Source organism: Cinclus cinclus, chromosome Z, assembly GCF_963662255.1.
Source record: "Cinclus cinclus chromosome Z, bCinCin1.1, whole genome shotgun sequence".
Taxonomy (NCBI): Eukaryota; Metazoa; Chordata; class Aves; order Passeriformes; family Cinclidae; genus Cinclus; species Cinclus cinclus.
This window is the reverse complement of record NC_085084.1, coordinates 28,824,574-28,849,433: the sequence shown is the minus strand read 5'-3', so window position 1 is coordinate 28,849,433 and position 24,860 is coordinate 28,824,574.

Here is a 24,860-nt window from a genome sequence, read left to right as displayed (position 1 = left end):
TTGTGCATTACATAACTTGCTATAGAGATAAGTTACACAAATCTTCAATGTTCATAAATATGAGAGAGAATAACCACTCTTCTTGTAAATAATTTAGATTATTTTTTTCTTGGTTGTAGCTTTTTAATATTTAGAAGCCCCAGAAACCTCAGTATTGGTTTTACGTATGACTGAAGTAGGAAGCTGTGTGTAACTTTATCTCTCACAGAATCCTGAGCATTTTAGTAGGAGTCAAACTTAGCTTCCCAAGTGAATTTTATGTCAGAAAAATACAAAATAGCTAGCAGGCACAATTACAAGTTCTATCATGAAAGTTGTTTAAGATGATTTTATTTTAAAGCTATTAATTTCATGAAGGAGTTATATTTATTCTCCAGTCTTGAAGAGTGCCTTTTATATATGCTCTTATATTTCTCAAATATTCAGAGCAAACACTTTCCATATTAGAGTCCAGAAGTATCTCACCACTCTTCCCAGTCCATGTAGTGGAAAACAACTGCAAAAATTATCTGGATTACATTCCTGTTCCTTTTCAGAATCTGATGTCCTTGGTTTGGGTAGCCTTTGCTTTTTACACAATTATGACTGTTTCCAACATGGTATATATTGTGGAAGTAAAATTCAGTTATGATGATCCCATCTGTCTGTTTTTTATGCTTGGGGTTTTTTAGAAGATTTTATAGCTTTGAAAAAGAAAAATATCCTTTCATTCATAGCATTTTTTGTCTCAAAATCTGTCTCTCAGGTCTTTAAATGGTTAGAAAGAAAGCAGCAAGTGTCAGTTTTTAGAGCATCTCAGATAGACTCTAATTGTCTTGGAGCTAAGAATCTTGATTTTAGTATATTTGTTCTCCAAGTCACCTTACATGCTGCAGGTAAAGTAGAGCAACAACTCAGATATACTGGCCTCTCAGCAAATAAAATAACTGTGGTGATATATTATTTTAGTAATTCAAAGTGTTGATCTGGATCAAGAACAAGATTTGTTCTAATTCTCTTGGAAAAGAGGAGGAAAGTCTTGAAGTTTCATCACAGCCAGATCAAAGGATAAACTTTACAGTGTTGATGAGGTAAAGCTGTTATGCTGAAAACAGCAGCTACTGCCAGGCCAAAGGTGATTTTGATGTAATGCCAAATATTTTGGAAGGTGAGATGAAATAAGCAATTTGAGTACAATCTTCAACTTTTTTTTTCTTTTTCTGTTTGTTTGGTGTTTATTGTGGTTTTGTTTGGTTGGTTGGGGTTTTTTTTGTTTGTTTTTTTTTTTGTTTTTTTTTTTTAATTGGACAGGTAGCTTCAGCAATTGTGCAGCTGAAGTTCATCAGTGCTGTTTATACAGATGAAGATATTAGTTACTGCACATTCAATACAGTGACTTCAACAGTCCTTTTTAAAGTTTTTGCATAACCTGATATAATTTTTAAGTTGCCCAAATTTTCCGCCTTTCCTCCCAAAAAGTTACAGTGTACAATTTGGGTAGTGGTAAATTATTTCTAGGAGCTTCTTCTAACAACAAGTGAATTTACTATTCTAGAGTTTTGAATTTGGGGGCAGAATTTCTTTTCTTAGAGTGTATTTGGTGAATATTCTGGAAAATATCTAAGGCAATTTTGAAATGAAAAGTCACAAAAGGAACCACAAAATATATGATTTTTCTGCCTTTTTAGTACCACATGCATTTCTAGTACTTCCACATTTTCAAGATTGTTTTAGTTCATATTGTATAAAAGGGAATTCCTACATGCACTTTCAAAGAGAGAAGGTGTAAAAGTGTCTCCAAATACTTCCAAGAGTTTTCCTGCTGACTTGTATGCGAATTTTAATACTTTTTTTCACAAAAAATATCAACATGATTCAGCAGTACTGCTTTCCTTATTTAGTCAGTGGATAATTATCTTCAGGGAAAATTTTCCAGCTCCAGTACAGTGTTTTTAGTGCTATTGTGTGTGTCATAAAGAAACAGAGATGAATTATTTGCTGGGAATTAATTTTACAATAAAGTCCATAAATAAATTGATTCTCAAAACTATTTCTCACATTGATTTTTTTTGCAAGTGTTTCAGAAACCAGTATTTTATTTAAAAACTTTGCTTGTATTCTTCTGTTACTCTATTGAGAAACATTTCCTTAGCACATATTTTGGAATTTTATATTCAGTTGAGTGGTCTTATCTATAATTCCATTTCAAAGACTTTTTGTGAGAAGGATGGGCCTATGTACACAACATATATCTGCAGGTGCCTAAATTCATGCTTTTTAGTTCCTACAATTTTTTTTTCCAAATCCATTGTTTCATCCCTGGAGCAGTAAAATCAAAGACATTGTGCTCCAACAATCTACAGGAAAACTAACAACCTTGTAGAAGAAAATATTACAAATTCAAGCCTTTTATGAAAAACCAGAAAGTGTAGGAACTGTTAAAAATAAGTTTAAGTGGTCTTGACCAGAACTTAGTACTACTTTTTTAAAAAAAATATGACCTTAAAAGGGTTTTGTGTTTACTTGAATTTTGCAACATATTAACTTAGAGCACTCTCTAGTACTGCAGGCTTTCAAGACTGAAAATTTTAGATACATAAATTTCTATTAGTAGTTAGCAAGTAAACTGTCCAAAGGGAAAAAATAAAAATTACTGTGCATAGGAACACAATGCAACCTTTAATTACATAATTCTATCCCTTTAAGAGAGGAACACCATTTGCAATTATTTACTGTAAGTGATATGGTTTGATATCACAAGTGACATTTGACAGCATTTTATTTAGCTAAAATTGACAGGTGGTGAAAGGTTTCATCATCATGCTGAAGACAAAAAGAGGGACCATGATCTTCATACCTTCAATCATAAAATAAAAGAAAAGCAGACTGTGCAGACTGGAGAAATCAATGAAGGTTTGCAAAGCTTTGCACATGAGTATACATTTATTTTAAATACAGAAGTAGCAGATGCGAAAAATATTTTCCCTTATGTATCAGATATCTGAGGGGATATAATTACAAAGTGACAAAAAGTAGTCCGGGATTCACAGAGTTAATCGAAGAAAGAGATGTGTGTACCAAGTTAAAGAATATTTTGGTTGGTTTCAGAAGTCAATTTTATTCTAAGGTGCAGATCTGGTTAAGGAGATTAAAGAAAAAAAAATATTTTAGTATATTACCAGGATGTCTTATATAAAAAAAAAGGAAGTCAGACAAAATAAAGCCTTGAACTAATACTTACTAGCTAGAAGGAAATATATGTGATACAATATATCTGAGGATAAAACATCATAATTTTATTAACCTTGGGAAATAAAATAAAAGCAAAGCTGAAAATGCCATTAAAAACCTAGAATCTGTAGCCCCATCTATTGGCAGACCCGAGAACGTTTTTTATTAAAATGCAATCTCCACATACAGCTAAGATAAAAGAAGATAAGAGAGAAACCTGATATTTGGGCATTGGTGAATGATTGACCACACTGGTACTATTCACCCCTCACTGCCTCGTTGGAGGCTTCATTAGGATTTGAAGAGAACTGCTTCATCTCTGCAGTTGAGAAGAAAAAAATCATGCTGGTGTTGAATTCAGATTCAACATTCTTGCATAGAGCAGGTTAAGCCACATGTTTGTAATAGCTGATCTCTTCATAGGGAAGATAGAAAAGAGGACCAGGATAAGGAACAAGTGGGGACATTCTAGGGCATTCTAATGATTAGGAAAGGAATTGAAGTTAATACATGACATAGGGCCTAGTGACAGTAATCATATTCTTGCACCCCTTGTGGTTTTCATCTAGACAGGGGTTTCTCTAACCCTGTCAAGATATGAGTGAGTCACTAATTTAAAACAAATCTGAATTTAAGTTGGTCACTAGAAGCAATAAAACACTGGAGCCTAGGAGCAGAAATAAGAGGTGGAATAGACTAACAATCTGCTTATGTAATATTCAGTCTTTATTCTGTGCACTCCTTTTGACACCATGCATGTTCTTGGGTTTCCTGTTAAGTGTCTCTCAAGTCCTTTTGAGGTTTGTTCAGTACCTTCTGGGATTCAAATCAACTGCATTAAGCCAAAGTCTCTTTGGAGGTATTGGCATTCCAACAGGTTGTTCACTGGGATTAGTGTGCTTCAGTGGCATTGAGAAAGTAGCTTGACCTGCTGTTGCAGGTTCTGCTTCTTCTTTTTTTAAGATATTGAATTTTATTTCAAAATATGATGGACTACAAAAAACTACACAAAAATCCAAACAAGAAAAGCCCCTCTCTTTTCCAGGAATGTCAGCTAAGAGCTAAGATACATGTGTACAAGTCTCTGGTCCAATTAATATTAAAGTACTATATGAAAAATGGAGGAGTAGCCAGAATAGAAAAATGTTAATAAAATAGATTGAGTAATTGAGCCATGATTATTACAGTCCTCTTCCTGGGTGTGTGGACAGAGATGTGGCATAAATACAGGTCTCCTGTACACTGAGCAGCTGTGTAAACCCATAGGCAAATCCTTCCCCTTGAATATTTTTCTGACAAATGTCAAAACTTGGATGGTCATACCCATTTCCTTTTTACTTTTTTTCTTCCTGGTTTTGCATTTGTTAAAAATTTCTCACTAGAAATAATGTGATTTATTAAGAATAATTAAAAATTACACTTTCATAAAGAAGGAATTCTTAAAACTATTATTTTTCCCTCAAAGAGAAATGTAGATGGATTCACAAATGCTTGGACTGAAAAAATCTTTCCTCCACTCCCAGGTTTTTACTCCACTCCACAGGATGGTAGGAAAGAACTATGCAGCAAACAAGTCCCCAAAACTGATGAGTCCTTCAGCTAGAACCACACTTTCTAAATATATTGTGAATAGCAGTTGCTTTTAATTCTGTTACTGGCCTCTGACATTACCATCACAAACAGTAATGTCACTCTAAATCCTTTCATCTTGCTGCTGCTAAAATGTACTGTGCCCAAACATTTGTTTTGGCCTTTGTTTTTCTCCTTACTTGAAGCAGTGCTGCATAAAAATGAAAATAAAAGCACTTGATTAGGGCCAAACATGTTCATGTTTTGTAATGACATTTAAAATTACTATAATATACTTGTTTCCTTCAAGAAAATCTAACATTTTAAAATATGAAAATCTGACTCACCAGAACAATAAGAAGAAAATAAAGATTAAATAAGGCTAAAAAGTGAAAAGTGTCCTGCCTGCAGGCAAATTTATTCAAAATCACATTATTTTTTAGAAAAAATGAGAATGAAATAGAAAGTCTAATGGAAAATAATGATAGCCTGATTATGTGAATTTTTACACATAAAATATAAAAAAAGGTCAAAAATACACAAAGTAGTAACCAAACACCCATATACACAATGATTTCTATTTTCAAGATTTCTCACATGGAATTTCATTATTATGTAAATTCTCAAGAGAATAAAAACCAAACATATATAAAAGGAATAATCATGTGCTTGGGGGTTACAGTGGGTAAAGAACTACATTGTGAATAGAAGTACTGGACTTAAAGAAAAATACCTTGAATACAGTACATATGCTATTTTATACACTGATAAATTGACAGAAAAAGACATTATTTAAACTATTTTAAAAATGCTATTTAAAAGATGATTTGAAATGATAATTTTTGAAGCACACTCAATTATCTTTTTTTTCCATGTTCTTTATCAATGTAGTTCCCAAATATTTAATATTTTCTGAAGATGAAGTAAGGATCAACCAAAAAATGTTAAATGGGCAATCAGCTGAATAAGTGGCAAGTCAGTATCACTAGCTGCAATTATTGTCACAATACTATGACTTTTTGTGATTAAGTCTTGTCCGTAATTTGCCTGTATCCAAAAATTGAATAAGATTGGTCCAGTGTACAATAGGATGTAGTTTGGTTCATAAAACAAGATATTTTAAAAACATATCTCAAAGTCAAAAAGAAAAATAGAAAAATGTCATGAGAAACCTTTGTAAATTAAGTTTCTGCTAGCTAAAAAGCCACTTTTTTATCTCAGAGAACCAGTGAACTTGAAAGTTTAGTAAATATACTTTGATGGTATAATGAAAACTAAACAGAATTCTTTTCAGCCACAACACTCTCTTAATACATGGTATCAAAACCTTAAATCCCACAGGACAGAGCTCTCTTAAAAAACTGATTAACCTGAGTTAAACAGATGTACAGGCTGGAAGGAAAGAAAAAGAAACTACATGGCAAACATTTCCAAACACAGGAACTTGAGATCAAAAGGATTCCTAATCCTCCCAGTTTACCCAAATCTGCCCATTCTATAGCATTAATATTTCCATGCTTTTTTACGGTTCTCCAGCACAAATGGGGAGGGGAGGGAGTGGGGGAAAGATGTGGAAGAATATATCTCTCTATGATGCTCTTTCATGTAACCCTTAGAAATGTTGTTTATAAAGAACTGTACGTCCAAACCTAGAATGTAGGGTTTGTTTTTAAGAGACAGATCATAAAAATGAGCCCACCTAATTATTGTCTTTGTCTTTCTTCTACTATTCTAACTATGGCAAATTCCAGAGCATTGGTCTTGTTCTCTGTCATTCCACAATTCTCAAAATCTTCCTTTTCAAGCGATGAGATTCAACTCTGATGCCCCATTAGAGTTTCACTAGGACTGCACAACTGTATTTCTGAGTCCTCACTTTATTTTTCATATGTTTGTATGAAATTTTTATGTTTGGTTTGTTGATTTTTTCAAATGTCAAAACTAAAATCTCCCAAAAGCCATAATGTTCTTGTACGAGGATAGAAACTTCTTTCTCCCATATTATGAAACTTTTCAAATTTCTTCCTTTTTTTTTCTGCTAGGTAACTTTCTCACCTTCAGTCATCTAGAAGACACGAACAGTACCCTCAGATATTGATCTAGAGATTTTCAAGACAATGTTTCCTGTCAGGATGTATGAAAAAGACTGAAGATGACACATATTTTTTCTGGGAAGTCTGGTCAGCCAGATTCTTCCAATTTATTTTTATTTTAAAGATATCTCACAGGTCAAGATAGAGTAAACTTGTGTGTGTAGTCTAATGTAAGGAAAATTGTAATCCTTAAACACAAAGCAGTTTTTCAGTAATTCTGAATCCCTACATTTCCAGATCTCTCCCCTTGCCTTTCAAGAATATTTCTTTATCATTTTCCCATTAGATCATCTTTTCTTATTAATATCAGTAATTTTTTCAACTTTGGGATTTTTAACTTTCTAATGTTTTTTCCTACTCATAATTTTAGACACAGAATGGTTTACAGATTAGCCCTTATTAGTATTTCAAGCACTATGAAGCAATACAAGTCTTCTCTAGAAAAGCTTCATTCTGTATAAAAATTTCCTTTTTAGATGGAAAAGGAGTGCTTTATCATGCCCTGTGCTTAAGTTTGGAAAACAGTCTTAGGCATTAGTAAACTAATAATAGTGACATTTGTTCAGAAACATTAAAAGAAATCCAGTAGGAAATAATATTCTATTCAATTTACTTGCTCTTAAAAAAAGAACCCTCTGTAAATGTTCCACTGAGAAATGAGCAGACATTAAAAATGTGAGATCAAACTCAAGTATCCAGAAGTTGCAGATTTTACTATGTCTTAATCAGCCAGAAATCTTGTAGAATAACAACTAATATAGATATTATCAACCAAATTCAGATATATAAATTCAGCAAATTACATTAAACTATTAAACCTTCTCAGTAAGTGAAACTTCTGTTTTAGAATTTGTTTCTTGAAAATTTTAATTACAAAATAATTATTTTCACGTCACATACATTTTATTTTAGGTATCACTTTGTCTCCTTAGATGTGAATTTTTCAATTGAAATTGTGGAAGATGGAGGATTTGTTAATTTTCTTTCCTCTCTCATTGATCATTCTTTCTTCTGCTTGATCTCCCATAGATTTAAATAGAATAACACTTGGTAAAAGAGTGATTTGTGTGCTTTTATGTAAAACTTTAAAAGTTAGAGACAATTAATAATATTTATATTGACACAAGAAAGGGAATGCATAGAAAGGACAAATCTTAAATATGTGAGTTGATCTCCTCCAATAATGAAAACAATGCATATGTAAGACCAAAAATATGAAATGCACATGCTATTTCGTGATTCAGCTCATAAGAAAATCTATATGACTTGCCTCCTCAAATCGTGCATTTTTATAAACCATTTGAATATAGCAAAGTATAAGCATTAAAGAATGATGGTAATATGAACTGAGGTTCTTTTTTAGCTCTTCAAATTATTTCTTACTACTTTTCCACAGTGTATAGTTTTTGTTTTTGTTTTTTACTAGAGTATGAGTTAAATAACCACTCCCTGGAAATTTGGATGAAGGCTTTTACCATGAATCATGCTTGATTATTACCAGGGATAATGTGTTCATGCATGTCTGGAGAGTCATCCAGTACTTCATGGCATAGCATTTGCTTATTTTGTTGTATAAATTTTTAAACCGTTTTATCCAGTATTTTCTCTATGACTGATTCATTATACTTTCAAATTGCATTATTTCATGGCTGATAATTTCTTTTATTAGTTATTACATGCATATGTTGAAATTACATGTTTTTTCTCTCTTAGGGACACAGCAGTTTGTAGTAATGGAATGCTTAAGTAAAAAAAAGGAACTCTCAAAGGAAAAAACATAAGCATTGGACTAAATCTATTCAGAGAAATGACTCTTTCAACCTCTTGTTTCAAGAAGCCAAGCATATATTGATATTATTTTTAGTATACTTCCAGGTCATAATTTTGTAATATGTAGCTGCAATGCCAATGAGTCATAATCCCAGAAATCAATTATATTCAGGTAAGATTGCTTTAGTTCTTTCAAAGTTTGTGAATGTGACATAAATTATCAATATTGTTATAATATTTTTTAAAAAACATATAATGCAAATGTCACATTATAGTGGTGGCAAATAGTGAATGCAAGTCTAGTCACAAATCTAGACTGTGTCTTGAGCTCCTTATTTATTGTTAGTCATCCAAGATACTCCTCCTTTCCAAAAAAAACCACTCACAATTTAACTCAGAGTCTCACCAAAACCTCACCAAATATCTCACCAAAACCTCCTCCACATCCAACATCCCAAAGTTGCTAGGACTGTAAAGAAATCCACTTGCACATATGCAAAAAAGAAATTCCTAACACATGCTTATCAAGAACCCCTAAAACGTTACCTCAAGGGAAACAATGGATACATCAAAATTTAATCCTTTCCAAAGTTATAACATGTAAAACTTTTCTATTTTTCTATTTAAAAGACTCTGACTAATATTTACATTTTAAAAGCATACAAATTGATTCTAAATTTGGAATGAATGTCAAAATAAATAAAGAATACCAAAATGTTAAATAAATAATCTAAGGCAGAATCTCTTCCACTTCAGTTTAGTAGCACCCCTACAATCATGACACATTAGTAGTCAGAATTTTTTTGTGGATTTGGAATAAAAATATTATGGGCTTGACTAGTTGACTGACATGAAGAAAACAGAAGGTTTCTTAATTGATTCTTAGTATACATTAGTCTTCTATAACTTTGTGCTGGTTTGACTTTGGATACCTGGTACCCACCAAAGGTGCCCTAACCCTCGTCTCCTCCGTGAACAGATTGGAGAAAGTAAAACAAAATGCTCATGGGCTGAGATAAAGAAGGGAGAAATCAATAACAAATTAATATCACGGGCAAAACAGACCTAACTTGCAGAAAGTAATTTATTTTCAGTCAGACCAGCATAGGATAAGGAGAAAACAAACCTTAAAAACACTTTCTCTCAACTCCCTCCCTACTTCCTGGGCTCAACTTTATTGCTGATTTTCCTCTTCCTCCTCCCAATGGCATGAAGGGATGGGGAATGGGGACTGCAATGACTTCTTCACACGTTGTCTCTGCCTCTCTCTCCCCATTATGTGTAGGACTCCTCTCACTCCTCCCCTACTCCAGGATTGGGTTTCTCTCATGAGATGAGAGACAGTCCTCTGTGAACTTCTCCAATGTGAGTATTTCCCATGGGTTGCAGCTCTTCACCAACTACTCCATCTCGGGTCTTTTCCATAGGGTACAGTGTGGGGTCTTCCACAGGTGGCAGGTGGATCTCTGCTCTGCCATGGAGCTCCAGAGGCAGAAGGGAGACAACGAATTCCCCATAGCCTTTTCCATGGATAGCAGTGGGATATTTGCTCTGGTGCCTGAAGCATATTCTTCCCCTCTATCTTCACTAACCTTGGTGTCTGCAGGGCTGTTTGTCTCACATCTGCTCACTCTACTTTTTGCTGGTTGAGAGAACTTCCATGCAATAATTTTTCCACTTCTTTTTTATCCCAGAGGCTCTGCCACCATCACTGATAGGCCCAGCCTTGGCCAACGGTGAGAGCCATCTTGGAGAGCTGTCACTGGCTTCATCAGACATGGGGGGAAGCTTCCAGCATCTTCCCACAGAATCCAACCCTATAGTCCCCCCACTATCAAAACCTTGCTATGCAAAGTCATTCTGCTGTATGCCTCTGGAATAATTTCATGTTCTGGTAAAGAAGAAACCCCTACAAATACTCCCCTAGTACATTCCAGATAAGTACACTCTAAGTCAGTACAACAAAAGGGACCACATGATTGTTGACCCTATTGTCATGGGCTGACACTGGTTGGATGCCAGACAACCATGAAAGCTGGTCTCTCACTTCCCTCTGGATAGAGGAGTGAAAATTTATTGAAGGGTTCATGGGTTGAGATGAGTACTGGGAGAGATCACTCACAAAATACTATTAAGGGCAGAACAAGGTCAATTCAGAGACATGAAGTGAATCTAGTGCTAACAAAACCAGAGCAGGATAATGAAAAGTAAAATAAATCCGCAGAAATGCCTTCCCTCTACCCCTCCCTCCTACCCCAGTGGCACAGAGAGACAGTGAATGGTATTATGGTCAGATATTATCATCACCTGTGGCTTCTCCCACTGCTCAGGGCAAGGAGTGTGGGAAGATAATTTGTAAAGATAGTGCAGAAAGCAATTTTCCTCAATGAATTACACCTGTAATGATTACTAGCCGTGGAGACAGCCTTGCCTGGCCAATGAGGATGGGTGCTATAAAAGAGTGGGTTAGCTGGTTAAGAGTTGGTTGGAGTTTGAGATGGATTTGAGGAGGTAAGGGATACATGGTTGTTCAAGGGCCAGATAAGGTGGGAAGATATGTGAAGGACAAGACAGGGCTAGGTGGTCAGGTAAGGAACAGGTTTGCGTTAGCCATTCATTCAGAAGAAAGAAGGAAACTTGCAGAGGGAGGAGTGTTGTGTGGAGCTGCCTGTGAGGAAAGGAGTCAGTACTGTGTAGAGTTGCCTGAGAGAAGGTATGAGAAGCTTTTAATAAGGGACTGGTGATGGTGCTAGTCATGTCTGCCTCAACATAATGCAACGAAGGAGTCCTTCCCCTCTTATACTGTGGGGTCCTTCCCATGGAAGACAGTTCTCCATAAACTTCTCTGGTGTGAGTCCATTTCACAAGCAGCAAGTCCATGAGAACTGCTGCAATGTGAGTCCATCCCACAGCCCTTCTAAAACTGCTGCAGTATGGATCACTCTTCCATGGGGTGCAGTCCTCCAAGTACAAATGGCAACAGCATAGGAACAGGGCCCCTCTCTCTTCACAGGTCTCCCACAGGATCACAGCCTCATCCAGACATCCACCTGCTCCAGTGTGGGGCTCCTCCCTGGGCTGCAGGTGGATCTCTCCATCCCTGTGATCCTCCATGGCTGCAGGGGCAGAGCTGCCTCACCAGGGTCTGCACCACAGGCTGCAGAGGGACCTCAGCTCTTGTGCCTGGAGCACCTCCTGCTCCTTCCTTCTCTGCTAACCTTGGCATCTCCAGAATTGTATTCCTCATATATTCTCTGTCCGGTCTTTTCTGGCTGATAGTAAAATTGCTCAACAACTTTTCTTTTGATTTCTTTTTAAATCTGTTATCACAGATGTGTTACAACCATCTCTAATTGGCACATCTATAGCTGTGGTGGCATGTCTGTCTTCAGAGGCATGAGGGCCTGGTCTACTGGACAGTGGAAGCTTCCAGCAACTTCTCACAGAAGCCACCTCTGTGATACCCTGATACCAAAACCCAGGCTGTGTACATCTACTTCACTTATAAAGAATGTAATAGATGCTCTCTTGGACTTTTTGAACTCCAGACGTAAATGAATACTGAAATTTTAAACCAGGACATTTTGAAAGAAATCTTATTCCTTTCCTACTGGACTTAGATCCCCTTCACAAAGTAGCTGGGGGCTGCTGTATAAGAAGCTTCTATAAGATCAAAACTTGGATGTAGGAAAAGCCAACTTGAAGAGATATTTACTTTCACATATGCATTTTTTTAGTATGTCCTTGTATGTCTGATTCTCACTTCAAACTGCATTTCACTTGATGCACTGTTTATGCACACAGAATTTTTCCCATGTATGATGGTTTCATCTGTCATATCTTAGTTTGTATAAATAATTGGCAACATGTGTCAACACATTTATAAGAACTAATATTACTAAGATTAAATAAAGAAACAGGCATAACTGAAACTCACACTGTCAAATAATCCATTACAGCTATCTGCTTTTTGAAGAATTGCTGAGAAAAAAACAAATTCTACTGTCTCAGGCTATGAGAAAGCAGCATAACAACAGTTTTCAGACTTCCGTGCCTGCTTCTCCCACGACACTGAGCTTTTCTGTAGGTACATCCATCATGGTTTAAACCAGGCCAGCAGCCAAGCCCCACACTGCTGCTCACTCATGCTACCCCAGTGGAATGGGAAGAGAATCAAAAGAGTAAAAGTGAGAAAAGTTGTGTTATACAAGCAGTGATCAGCAGTAACGAAAACTCTGAACTGTCAACACCATTTCCAGCTGCTGTGGAGAAAGTTAACTGTCCCAGCTAAGACCAGCACAACATATTAATATCCTTGCTGGATAAAAGAGTAATTACTTTTAAGATCCTGATAAAAGATCCTGAAGTCTATGACATTTTTGAGGCCATACTGTGAAGAAGTGAGATCAGATTTATAAACTGATTAACACAGGTGGGTTTTGTTCGGTGTTTTGCTAGCTGTTCTGACTCTTCTGTTCCAATGCAGGTTGAATTGTTCTGTGACAAGTGGTGGGATTGTGCTTCCACACCTCAGACGGCCAATTCCAGGTGCATCAGATACCCGTCTGTGTGACAGCAAAGAATGGCCCGCACTCAGCTGGAAATGGAATTTGGACAAACACACGGGCAGCACCAGTTGTAGCATACGACTGAGTTAGCCTCAACCCTGGCTGCCGGGTTGTCGGGGACATGAGGGAGGAGGCGTGCAGGGGGCAGCCAGGAGTGGGGAATCCTCCTCCCTGGGGCCGGGCAGCAGCTCACAGGAGCCGGTCAGTAGGAGACACTGCGGAGGGCTTCTCCAACCGGGTCGTGAAAAGGTCTCCAAAGGGCTGCAAAAAAAAGTCTGGAGGACCGGACCAGCGGCCTCCTGTCCGCGGGCAGAATTGGGAGGGGTTGGGGGCAGGAAAACTAACTGCATCACGGCTCAGCGCTGCTGCTCGCTGGGACCCGCCGCTGTTCCTTGGCTGCCCCGCTCCCTTCCGTGCACCGGCCTTCCGGGCTCCCCGCATTCCAGGCTGCGCCCCGATCCCGCCAGTCCCCGCGATCCGCCTGGGCACGACCCCGTCCAGGGTCCCGGCCCGCCCCTCCGAGCGCCCACTCGCGGCGGGAGCCGGGCCCGCGGAGCCGAGCGCGGCTGGACTTGCTCAGACCCAGCCCCTGCCCGCACGCCGACAGCACTTTCCTGACTCGCTGGTGGTAACGCGATCCTTTTTCCTCTGTCTCCCTCTCCCCTCTATTTCCCCTCTCCCCGAGTTCTTTTTCATTTTCCTTCCTTCTTTTCTGTCTGTTCTAGCCCTCTTTTGTCTGGGCAACTCCTTCTCGTTTTCGTTACCTATAAACGGTTCTCAGATACGTTTGCCTCTTTCAGCTTAATTTTTTTCCTGACCATCCGTTATTAAAAGAGCTCCTCCCTGTTCCCCACTCTGGAATGCAACACCTTAGCAAGACTTCAGTGAAGCCATCATTAACCTCCACCAGAACTTTTCACTGGCCGTATGAGGGGACTACTAAAGGCTGGGCAAGTCCTTCTGATAAATCAAGTTGTGATGGGAATCAGAAAGTCCTGGATGGTGTGACATTGTCACTGGTGCATCATCATGATGGCAATTGGCACCTGCTGTTCTTAAGTTCACAGCATGGCCTCAACAGAGGGATTTTCAAAGAGATCACATAAGATAGCTGTTTAATCTTCTCTTTAGGTAGCTATATCAAAAGTTCATTGATAACTTGAATTCAATCCTTTAAGTACCTTTTCCTGAAGTCATCTATACCAAGGATACATGGAACCCCGATCTTTGTACGTTGTGTACCTGTGCCCAACAAAGCCTTTTATTTCTGTGCATCTCATATTCACAGAACCCACACAATTTAGTATTACCACTCATGCCTTTCCTTCTCCTCCTCAAGGACAGAAACTCTGTTTCCCATTCATAGTCATTGTCTGCCAGACCAGATGTCTCTTTGCCAGAATTCTCAGTAATGTTTTTCTGCCTGTGGGGTATCAGCAATTGCTTTTTTATATCTCAACAGCAAAATTAAACTGATGGATTTCTTGGGCAGCCCCTTTTTAGCAGATATCTTCCCCCTGAATTTTTGTACCTGGGCTTCCAGGTTAAAGATGCATATGCCATCCTACTTCCTCAAGTTTTCCAGTTTCCAGGAAGAGCCGGAGACCAACATGCAGCATGTGTCTAGAACTCACTTTCTCACCAGGGCTCCATAAGGCATCCCTGACAGCCAAGATGCTGTCCTAGGGAAAAATGAAAGGAGACAGCCAAGGTTTCAGAGCCAGGAAGATGCCCTTTCCATAGATAGTATGTCTAAATCTGGGCAATATATGTTGTTAAATTGTTTGGTAGCTGGTATATTTTGGACTATCTTCCTTCACATGGCCCGTGCACACAGGCTGTCAAATGGACCTTTGGAGACCTTTTTTTCTTCTAGGTCATTGTAGAAGATTCTCAGCACCACTAATTTTCTCAGATACGGAATGTTTTACCCAGTGGTGATCCACTTCTCCTGGTAATTCACAAGGTTTTCCTTGATTGTATGCCTCACCTTCAGGCGTGACCAGAACATTCGCCAGAGACTGCAAACGGTTGCCTCTTTTTTATTTTCTCTGTTAATTTCATAGTCCCCAGGAAAGGACATAAATGATATTATTCCATCAACCTCCATGTCCACTGGTTCTTTTTCACTAGTTATATGACTCCTGTAGTTCAGGTTTGGATCCCTATCTCAACTGATGTTCTCAGTTGTAGTTTGGATCACGGTCTCAGTCAAGGTGTCTTCAGAGGCAATCTGGGTCTCTATCTTAACCACCTACTCCAATAATATTCAACTGTGGCTCAGTAGACCTGGGCCAAGCTTCAAAATAGTGCTAGAAGCTGCTAGGTTTTATTAGGGAAGGCAAGATACTTGTCCTGTTTTGAAAGACAGGTATCTACTAAGAAAGGCAGAAGCGCCCCCCTTTGAAATGAAGAGTGTGATCCCTCCCCCCTCCAGATTATTATACTTTTGGAATTAAGGGAGCTCTCAGGCAAAGATATGGAGGTAGGAATAACAGTTCTTTACTAGTATAACTAACAAGACAAACAAGAACAACAACAGCTATGAAATTACCCACAAACACAACAGTAACTCAGTCCCAGTCCCTTTCTGGCTGCAGGCACCTTTTCCCTGAGCTGCAGTTCCCAGTGCTGGGGGCAGGCAGGTCCCGCAGAGCTGCAGGAGGGCTGGGGGTGATGGCAGAGCTGTCCCAGGGGGAGAGAGAGATGGAGAGAGCCCTCTGCTCATGGTGTGGGTCCTGGTGCTCAGCAGAGTGCTGGATGGTGGCAGGTTACAGCGAGAAGGCAGCAGGGCAGGGTCTGACAGCAGTGAGGATGGCTCCTGGTGCTGGAATGGCAGGAATGGGGCTGAGGCGGCGATCGTCCTTCTCGTCCGAACTCCGCGGGGGAAAATGGGGCTGAGCCAGAGCCTTCTGTCTGCTCTTCTGGATGTTTGGATATCGAGGGGTTTCCCTCTTCCCTGCCCTCCGCTTTCCCCTTGTCACTAGAACCTAATCAACAGGTATCTTAGTGTGACAATGGGGAAAATTCCATAGAGAGAAAAGGGGAAAAGACCAAACCCCAACACTCTTCTACCAGGCAGTGCATGAATTAATTCAGGTTATTTCCTTGGTTCAGATATCAAATTCCAGTCTATGTGAGGTGATAACTGCTTGAAACCCCCATCCAAATACTTCCCCACACAGGGACTATCTGCCTAGTGGCATGTTTTTCTTTTATCTCTCCCCAGAACTGTGCCCTCTTACACCATTATGACATTGGGTTCATGAACGTGACAATAAGCTGACAGTGTTAATATTAAACAACTTGCCTGAAAGTGATAAAGAGCCTCAGGAGCCTGTGCATCAAAAATATCCATATCAATCCTGAATAGTAGGCTATGTGCTCTACTCCTGCCCACAACAAAGCTACCCCAGCACAGTTGAGCATCAATGACAGGACAAAGCATATAGCTATTGTTTCTATTAGTGTGTTTCCAACCTCAGCAAAATAAAGAGCTGAGCAGTGCAGCAATTAAACTCTGTGACCCTCACATAAGCCAACCAATTAATAACAGTTATACTTACAAATTCAAAACCGGCTCACATTGAAAGGAAAAGGACTGTGGAATGTCGACCTTGGAAGGCCACCAGGTGTCCACCAAGACAATTTCTAACTCCCTTTCCTAATCAGGACATGGGTGAGAAAATAAGGTGAGAAATACATGGATCCCAATGAGGGCAGTTTAAAGAGAAAAAGTAAAGGATGTGCACAAAGCAAACCTGCAAGGTATATTCTCTCTAATTTCCATTCAGCTAGTGATGTTCAGCCTGGAAAGAAGGGCTGTAATACATGTAGCAGTTGCTTCTGAAGACAATCACCTTAATAAGAAACACCTACCTCTCACCTTGTCTTTTCTTGTCTCTTCTTTCTGACCTCAATACCACACAGCATGAAATATCCATTTGGTGCCCTCAAAGTCTCTTTCCCACACCCAGTCTACCGGCCTTGGTGGGGTTTCAACAGACAGAATGGATGCTGTGCAGGTACAGCTCAGTAGTTGCCCAAATACTAGCGTGTCATTCAAAACATTCTTGCTGCAAATACAAATGACAGAACTGTAAAGTTTGCTAAGGGGAAAGTTAACTCCATCCCAGCAAGTTCCTATAAACTTTTAAAATTTAGGAGCCCTATGAGTTGACAATTTTTCAGATAAAGTTCACATCCTGATCTGCTTGTAGACAAGTACTTTATTTTTCAATTTAGTCTTCTTTACTAAAAACATGTGCATGCCAGTGGTATGGTAAATGTTTTTATCACAATATAATTTAAATCAGCCTTAATAACAACATAGCAGCAACTACAACTAGATGTTCCCTGATTTCTTTATAATAGCTAATGAAATTTCTCACCAACATGAATTTTGCAACAGTATTACAAATCTCACTTGCTTTTCCAATTAACTTCATATACTTATTCTTGCACCAGGGTGACTACAGGTGAGATAGAATGAGGTTTTAGCCATTTTTGTTTTTTTTCTGGGTTTTTGTTGAATCATGGCTACCTGTCCATGCAAAAAGTTGAAGATTTCCAAATTTCATCTGTAATTTCCTGCTTTTCTTTCCAAACTGGCAAATCTTGGCCATGTATTAATGTAATTTTACTATATTTTAAATGCAATTAGTTGTTCTGTAATATCAAAGATGTGTTTTCCTTTGTGTATGTGTATCTGTATATAACTCGTTCTTTGCCCATTCTCATTTTAAGAAACGTTCAACTCTCAGTTTGGTAAATCAGTAATTCAAGTCTCAGTTTGGTAATCAGTATTGCATATAGTAGGTTCTTATTAGGTAGAATACAAAATCTTTAGCATTTCAATAACTATTTCCTGTTGCTATAGGAAATATACAATATGTTTTTCTTGAAGACGAACTTTCTTGTAACAGTAAAGCTCTGTTAAACTGGTAAAGAAATAATAATAAATTTTCTAATCAATTTTCTAATTAGCAGGATGTTTTAAATGAAGCACTTGTCATTGCTGCCACTCACTTGAATGCACACATATTTGATATCCTTTGATGCTAAAATTATCAACACAGTTAAATATAATTTTCTAACATAGCAACTGGATTGCTACTGTCTCCAGTCATGCTACCCAAATAGAGATATGAATCTGGTGTACAAGATATAAAATCAACTTTTTAAATTGCCAATTATACCTCATTTATTCTCAATGGTAAGAATCCCATATGCCTCTTGTTATCTTATTGAAACTCCAAGCACTAGACAGAAAAAGAAAATAAAGTGGTCTTGTACAATTTTTTACTACATTAGCTTGGTAGGTTTGCAGCAACCTCAGCACATACACCTCTGGAGATTTGCACTTGTGTGTATGCATATGTGTACTACTGTGAACACATCTACACACATATCTGCATGAACCATTAATTTAGGTCCTTTATTATTAGTGTGAAGTTGCTTCCTCCCTTCACCTCCAAGGGTGACAATTCTCAAATAGTAATGAATTCCTATAATCTACAAAATCAAATTCTTACGGCCTAAGCTGTGCCATAAATTTTTCCCATATTTGATACTTTATTCTTTTTGCTGACAAAAATAGTTGTGATAAAATCAGGTGTATTTTTTACTTCTACCAAGCCCTTAAATATTTTTTTAATGTCCCATATATGTGTTTCTAATGGTGCAGACCTCTGAGATACCTCAAGAGGGTTTGATGTCCTTACATTCTGGAGAAAAACACACCAGCATTTTTGTGAATGTACTTAGCCAAGACCTTTTTTCTGATCACATAGTGACCATTGACACTAAGAGACCTTACTATTATGATTGAAATAAAGGAATAGACAACAAAACAATGTGCAATTACTACAACCCATATTTTCTTGTTGGCATTGAGACCTACGCTTAATTAAAAGGAACAAAAAGCATTGAAAATGAAATTATAATTTCCCCAAAGCATATGCTTTGCATATATTTTAATAATGGAAGGAAAAGGCTTCACATAGGTTTCAGTCAGCCAATTCAAAGACTAGTCAATTCAAAATTGCATTTGAAAGAGATAGGAATGATTCCATTCTTAATTACTTTCAATGCAACAAGTCAGTAGCAGCAGTAGCAATAGTTGTAATCTTAATGTTAGAATAAATTCAGAAGAGCCTTATAAAATGAAAGAGAATGTCAGTTTTAGTCTTATCATAGTCCATTATGGCAAGGGGAGCCCTGGACCAAATCAGGAAGGTCTGCTCTTTTGTGCCTTCTTAAAGAAAAAATAAGAAAGAAGGAGCCCCCACGCAGCCACCAAACACCCAAACAAGCACACAAAAAAAGCAAAACAGATGCCTGACCCCCAAATAAACCTAACATCATCCCCCCCAAAAAAAAGAAAATAAAAAAAAAACCAATAAAACACAAACCCACAATACAGACTCAGTCTATTTTATTTCAGAGCATGAAATAATGAAAGATTATGAGTTTTCTCTATAAGTCCAACAAGTGTTGAAGTAGTGTGAAGCTGTGATTTTCACAGGAAGTGTTATGTCAGAGAACAGCTGAAGGAGGTTTAGGATAGGTGTTAGCAGTATTATAGCATTTTTTAAAATAGGTTGCTGAATATCAGTAGTGCTGCTGGGCTGAAAGTAACTCTTCAGCTCTGTCACTTTCTTGGAATAATTTCTTATAATTGCTTCTGTCAAGTAATAACTTGCTGGTTTTAAATCTAAAGCCTGACAAGATCAATGGTTAATCAAACGGTTAAGATAAATGTTGCTTCCATTTACTCAGGATCTAGATGTAACAGATCCTACAATACATTTCATTTACCATAGTATCATTCTTATAACAAAGTCCACCCTAAAATCTTGATTTTCAGTATGATTTGCCTTTCACAATCCAATCACTGCCCAGGTTAAATAAATAAACAGTAAATAAAATAAAAAATAATGATGGAACTAAGAGGTTAAAAAAAGGACAAGGTTTCTTGATAAGATAAATGGGGTACAGAGATAGATAACTTCCCTCCATTTCAATTGTTGAAATACAACCTAATGCTCACTTAATGTATTCTAGACAGCACACTGTCCCTGTTAGAGTAAACTGATTTCTCTTAACAGAGAGGCAGTAAAACAAGCAGAAAATAATAGAAAACTATAAAATACATTGGCGACCTTATTCTGTCAAAAACTTAATTAAAAATAAATTACTATAATAAAGTATTAAATTTATTTCCAAACATAATTTTTGAATTATCATGAAGTTCATGGTGCCTGTGTCCATACTTGCAACTGTTTGTTCTGATAAACACAAATTAGCTATAGACATCTTCCCCTTAATAAGCAGAATTATATATTTTACAAAAGCATTACCATATTTTTTAATTCATTTCTTCTTTTATAGGTACGTGAGATATGAATAATAGTTAGACTACCCACTGCTGAAGTAGGCAATATTTCCACAAGGACAGAGAACGTCCTGTGTTTAATGCATATTAATTTCTTTCCTGCAATATTCCTTATTGGTAACTTGAACAACAAATCTCACTTTAATCTTCAAGCTGCCTACCATCTCTGCAATTGCACAGCCAACAGCCAGGTCCTTACTAAGCATCTTGAACCCTCAATACAGTTGATAACTGAAGGCCTGCTACCTAACCCAAAGTTTGCACTCCATTTCCTCTCTGTGAGCTCCCTAGGGATCTTAAGAGTCTGAACTGTTGATCAATACACAAAGGGAAGAAAATGCAAATAAAACCAAATCAGATCTATATTTCTTAAAAGTGTTGAAATGTTGCATTAATTAATTGCTGACAAATATGCAGATTCAGACTTGCTCTTTATCTTGGGCAGAAGAAGTAGGAAGATGTTACTTTTCCAGGCTTTTTGTACAGCCTTGTCAATGAAACATAGGAAGAGCTTGCTTGAGCTTTTCCTTGGCATATATTTCATCAGTGATTTTTAAAATCAGATTGAGCTGCACATGCCTTACCAAGAACAGAAGGGAAGAAAGCATCATATATAACTGGTTGTAGGAAGATGTTTTTGATGCTTAGATACAGGTGATATTCAACATACAGTATGCTTTGGAATAATAAATATTAAGTCCTCTTACTCTGTGTTCTTCTTGTGCAATGACTTTTAGAGCAGAACTTGCACTTTAAATAATAAGGTTTGTGTTCGTAAACCCTGAATTTTTTTGAAATGTGCCTCTAAGGAACCACTGGCCTTTTCAAGCTGCTTTGCAAGTGTAAAAGACTAAAGTCAGCCTCAGGGCCTCTCTGAATAAACAGCTTTTATTCAGCCTCTGGGATAGTGGAAAGGAATGGATGTTTTACTGAAATGCAAAGAGCATTGGCCCACTTCGATGCACTTCAGTTTGTAGATGCTAATTTAACTGAACCAATTGTGAGTCTTGATCTCCTCTATTTAGCTCACTTAGTGTGTTTTTCCACTAAGTGTCTTGTGATGGGCACATGGGAGCTGCTTCCACCCAGAGGATAAACATGGCCAGACTAATCACGGCACAGACATCACCAGGGCTCTCCTCTCACCCAGCAGCTGAGTGTCTTTACAACCCCATGACCCACCTGTATGAACTGTGCATTTTTAGCTTCTCTGCTCCAACCTTTCCACATCTATAGGCACTGAATTACAATTGCAGCCTTATCCAGGCAGGTACCTCAGTCTCAGAAAAATCACATAGCAATAAGAGGAATGTGTTTTTTCTATTGTACTTATTTACTTTTGTTTTTCTCTTTAGCCTCATGACTATGACCACTAGTAGTACACAACACAAATTGTACACAATGAATTTATTTTCACTTTTAAAATTTTTTACTTTTACTTAATATTAACTTTCGATTTTTCTTGTCTGTTATAAAGCTAATGAAAGTCTCATCTGAATTTTACTGTCTCTGGTCTGGCGAGTGAACTGTGATGTGCCAATTGTCTTGCAACATAAGTAGTACTGTGGAGAGCTGAAGATTTTACAACCTTAGTTTACAAACTGTCATTATTATTATTATTATAATGTATAATCCAAATTCACAGTGAAACAATGGGGATTTCTTCTGCTTGTTCCACAGCCTGAGAAACGAGCCTTTTTTCCTTACCAAAAAAGATGAACATATAGAGAAGGGTAGACTACATTTCAGGAGATTAAGCAAGGATTCTGAATTAATGTGTTAAATATACTGAAATTATGTCCTCTTTTCTTAGAAAGCTAAATCACACTAGATATTGTATTAGGAAGTTACTCTTCTTAGCTGACCCTAAAAATACAAGAAGTTACTTCCCTTCCTATCACCATAAAACAGAATGTGAAAAAATACACACAGCTGTGTTATATTTTGAGTCAAGTCTTTGCCAATTTATTTATATAAGTTTCTGGCTTGTATGAGAGGGCAAAAAGACTAAAGGGCAGAAAAAAGACTGTTTAGTAAATTCAATTTGTGTCTCATACTGATGACCAACATATAAAATCCTCCAATTGCTTGAGTTATTTTTTGGATGAGAGAACTTCACACCCAAAGTAGTTTTGCCAGTGCACAGTTAAGGGATGGCTATAAGTATTAAATATTTTTGTGCAACTTCCCAGGTTTCATCAGACCTTACCTTATAGTGTAATGCTTTTGTAGATATGTTGTATAGATTTTTTTTTTTTGAGTCACACAATTTACTTTCATTATTTCAGTGAAAATTAGGCACAACTGAAGATTTGAGCCTCAGGGCCTTAATATTTCCTCCCCTGATTTTTATTTTTATTATTATTTTTATTTCCTTTGAGGACATACACCTAAAATTGTATGCGTTTCTGACATACAAGTTCACAAGGTGTCTATCAGACTGTTAATTTAATATTCCTCAGCTATTCACAAATAATTAGATAATGGAAAAGGCAAAGTGAAGATATGCTCTTGCAAGGAGAGCAGACCAAATATGTGCAGGAGTCTTCATATGGCATACCCAAGACATGCATGTGTGTGTGACAAAGAGAAGGGAAAGAGGCCAAAAGAGCAGGGTTAGGTTCCTCATTCCCTTCACAATTTAAATCATTATGACCAGGTAATTCAGTGTCTTAGTTTTTACTCTGTATTTGGTAAAACTGGAAGAGAATGTAATGGTTTTTTGTTTTTTTTCCTCCACAGTTTACCTGTTTAAATGACAATTTCCTTGGAATAAATGCTTGGGACATGATTTCCATGCAGAGAAAATAGTATAACCAAATATGAAGGCTGGTTTCTCAGCTTACTTTTATTTTACTCCAGGATTTGAATTTATCATTATTTTGATGATGCTTCTACTAGACTTATCTGAGAAGGGAAAAAAAAAAAGGAGTTCATTGCACTGCTGTGGTGTATGGCTTTAAAAGACATGTTAAACCAAAATTAATTTACTCTGTATGTTAAGACAGAATTTAGACAGAAGAGAAAGTAACTCTTGACAGACTCAGAAAACACTCCTAATGGTCTGACTTCTTTCAGATTTCTGTTGTTTAAAGCCAAAGACATGTTCTTACAAATGAATTAATTTACGAAAATATTAAATTTAATCCATTGCTTTCAGAATGTTTTAGTATATCTAAAGAAGATGAGATGTCACACATTCACTTGAGCTCTTCTGTGTGAAGTCCAAAATCAACATTACTATTTTATTTAAGTAAGTGCCATCACTGAAAGCCCCTTGTAACTTGTTCAGTTACCTAGCACAAAGTGAGCAAAGATGATATTACTGTTTACTTTGATAAAAATGTCTCATGTAGGTAACATGTGTTATGAAAGTGAATGTGTTTTCCTCAGATTCAGCTCATTAAATTTTACTCACCTGGGTAATGCCTTTCTGGGAGTTAGGAGGCCACAGCATATTCTTAATAACTATATCACCTCATGATAAACTAGATAAGCTGTTTAAGAGGGCTTGTTGACTTTGGGAGAGTATTTTTGGATATATTGGCTGAGATCACAATTATGTTGCATTAATTTTGTAAATTACTCCATTAAAAATATTTTAGACCCAACCCCAGTAGACTGGCATGAATAATGTAGGTCATAGTGCTTGTAATCCTGCAGACAGATATGGCAGTGCTGAGATGAATGACATTTTTGCTTAGATGACATGAGGCTCTTCAGCAATAGCTACCCCAAGATGTCTGAAAAACAGGAGTTTCAGAGGTTGCAGCATCTCCATATGAGAGGGAAGAGGCATTTTTCTAGAACTAACTCAGCTGTTCAGGATTGCTTATTTATTTTTCCCATGGTGTGTTTTTGGCCTTTATGGGAGCTGATCCTCCTTACCTGATTGAAAGCAATTTTAGTTATTATTTTTTATTTTAATTTTTCATATAATTTACTCTGACATGAGGGAAATAGGCTTTTCTTTTTAATCTATTATTCTGACTGCACAAAATATTTGATCCCCTATGGCATTTGTTAAGGCCAGGAAATATGATAAATGAGGATAAAGACTAAAGCCAGAATGCTGAGTGTCACAGATTTGATTGAAACAGCTTAATCCCCTTGCAGAACATTGAAGATGTTAAAGAAACCTGGATGCAGAAAGCTGTTTCAATGAAATCTGTAAATGTTTCTGAGCTGAGTGGATTTTTAAGTATAAAGGAGAACAACAAAGGGAAAACAAAACCAAATAAACACCCACCAAAA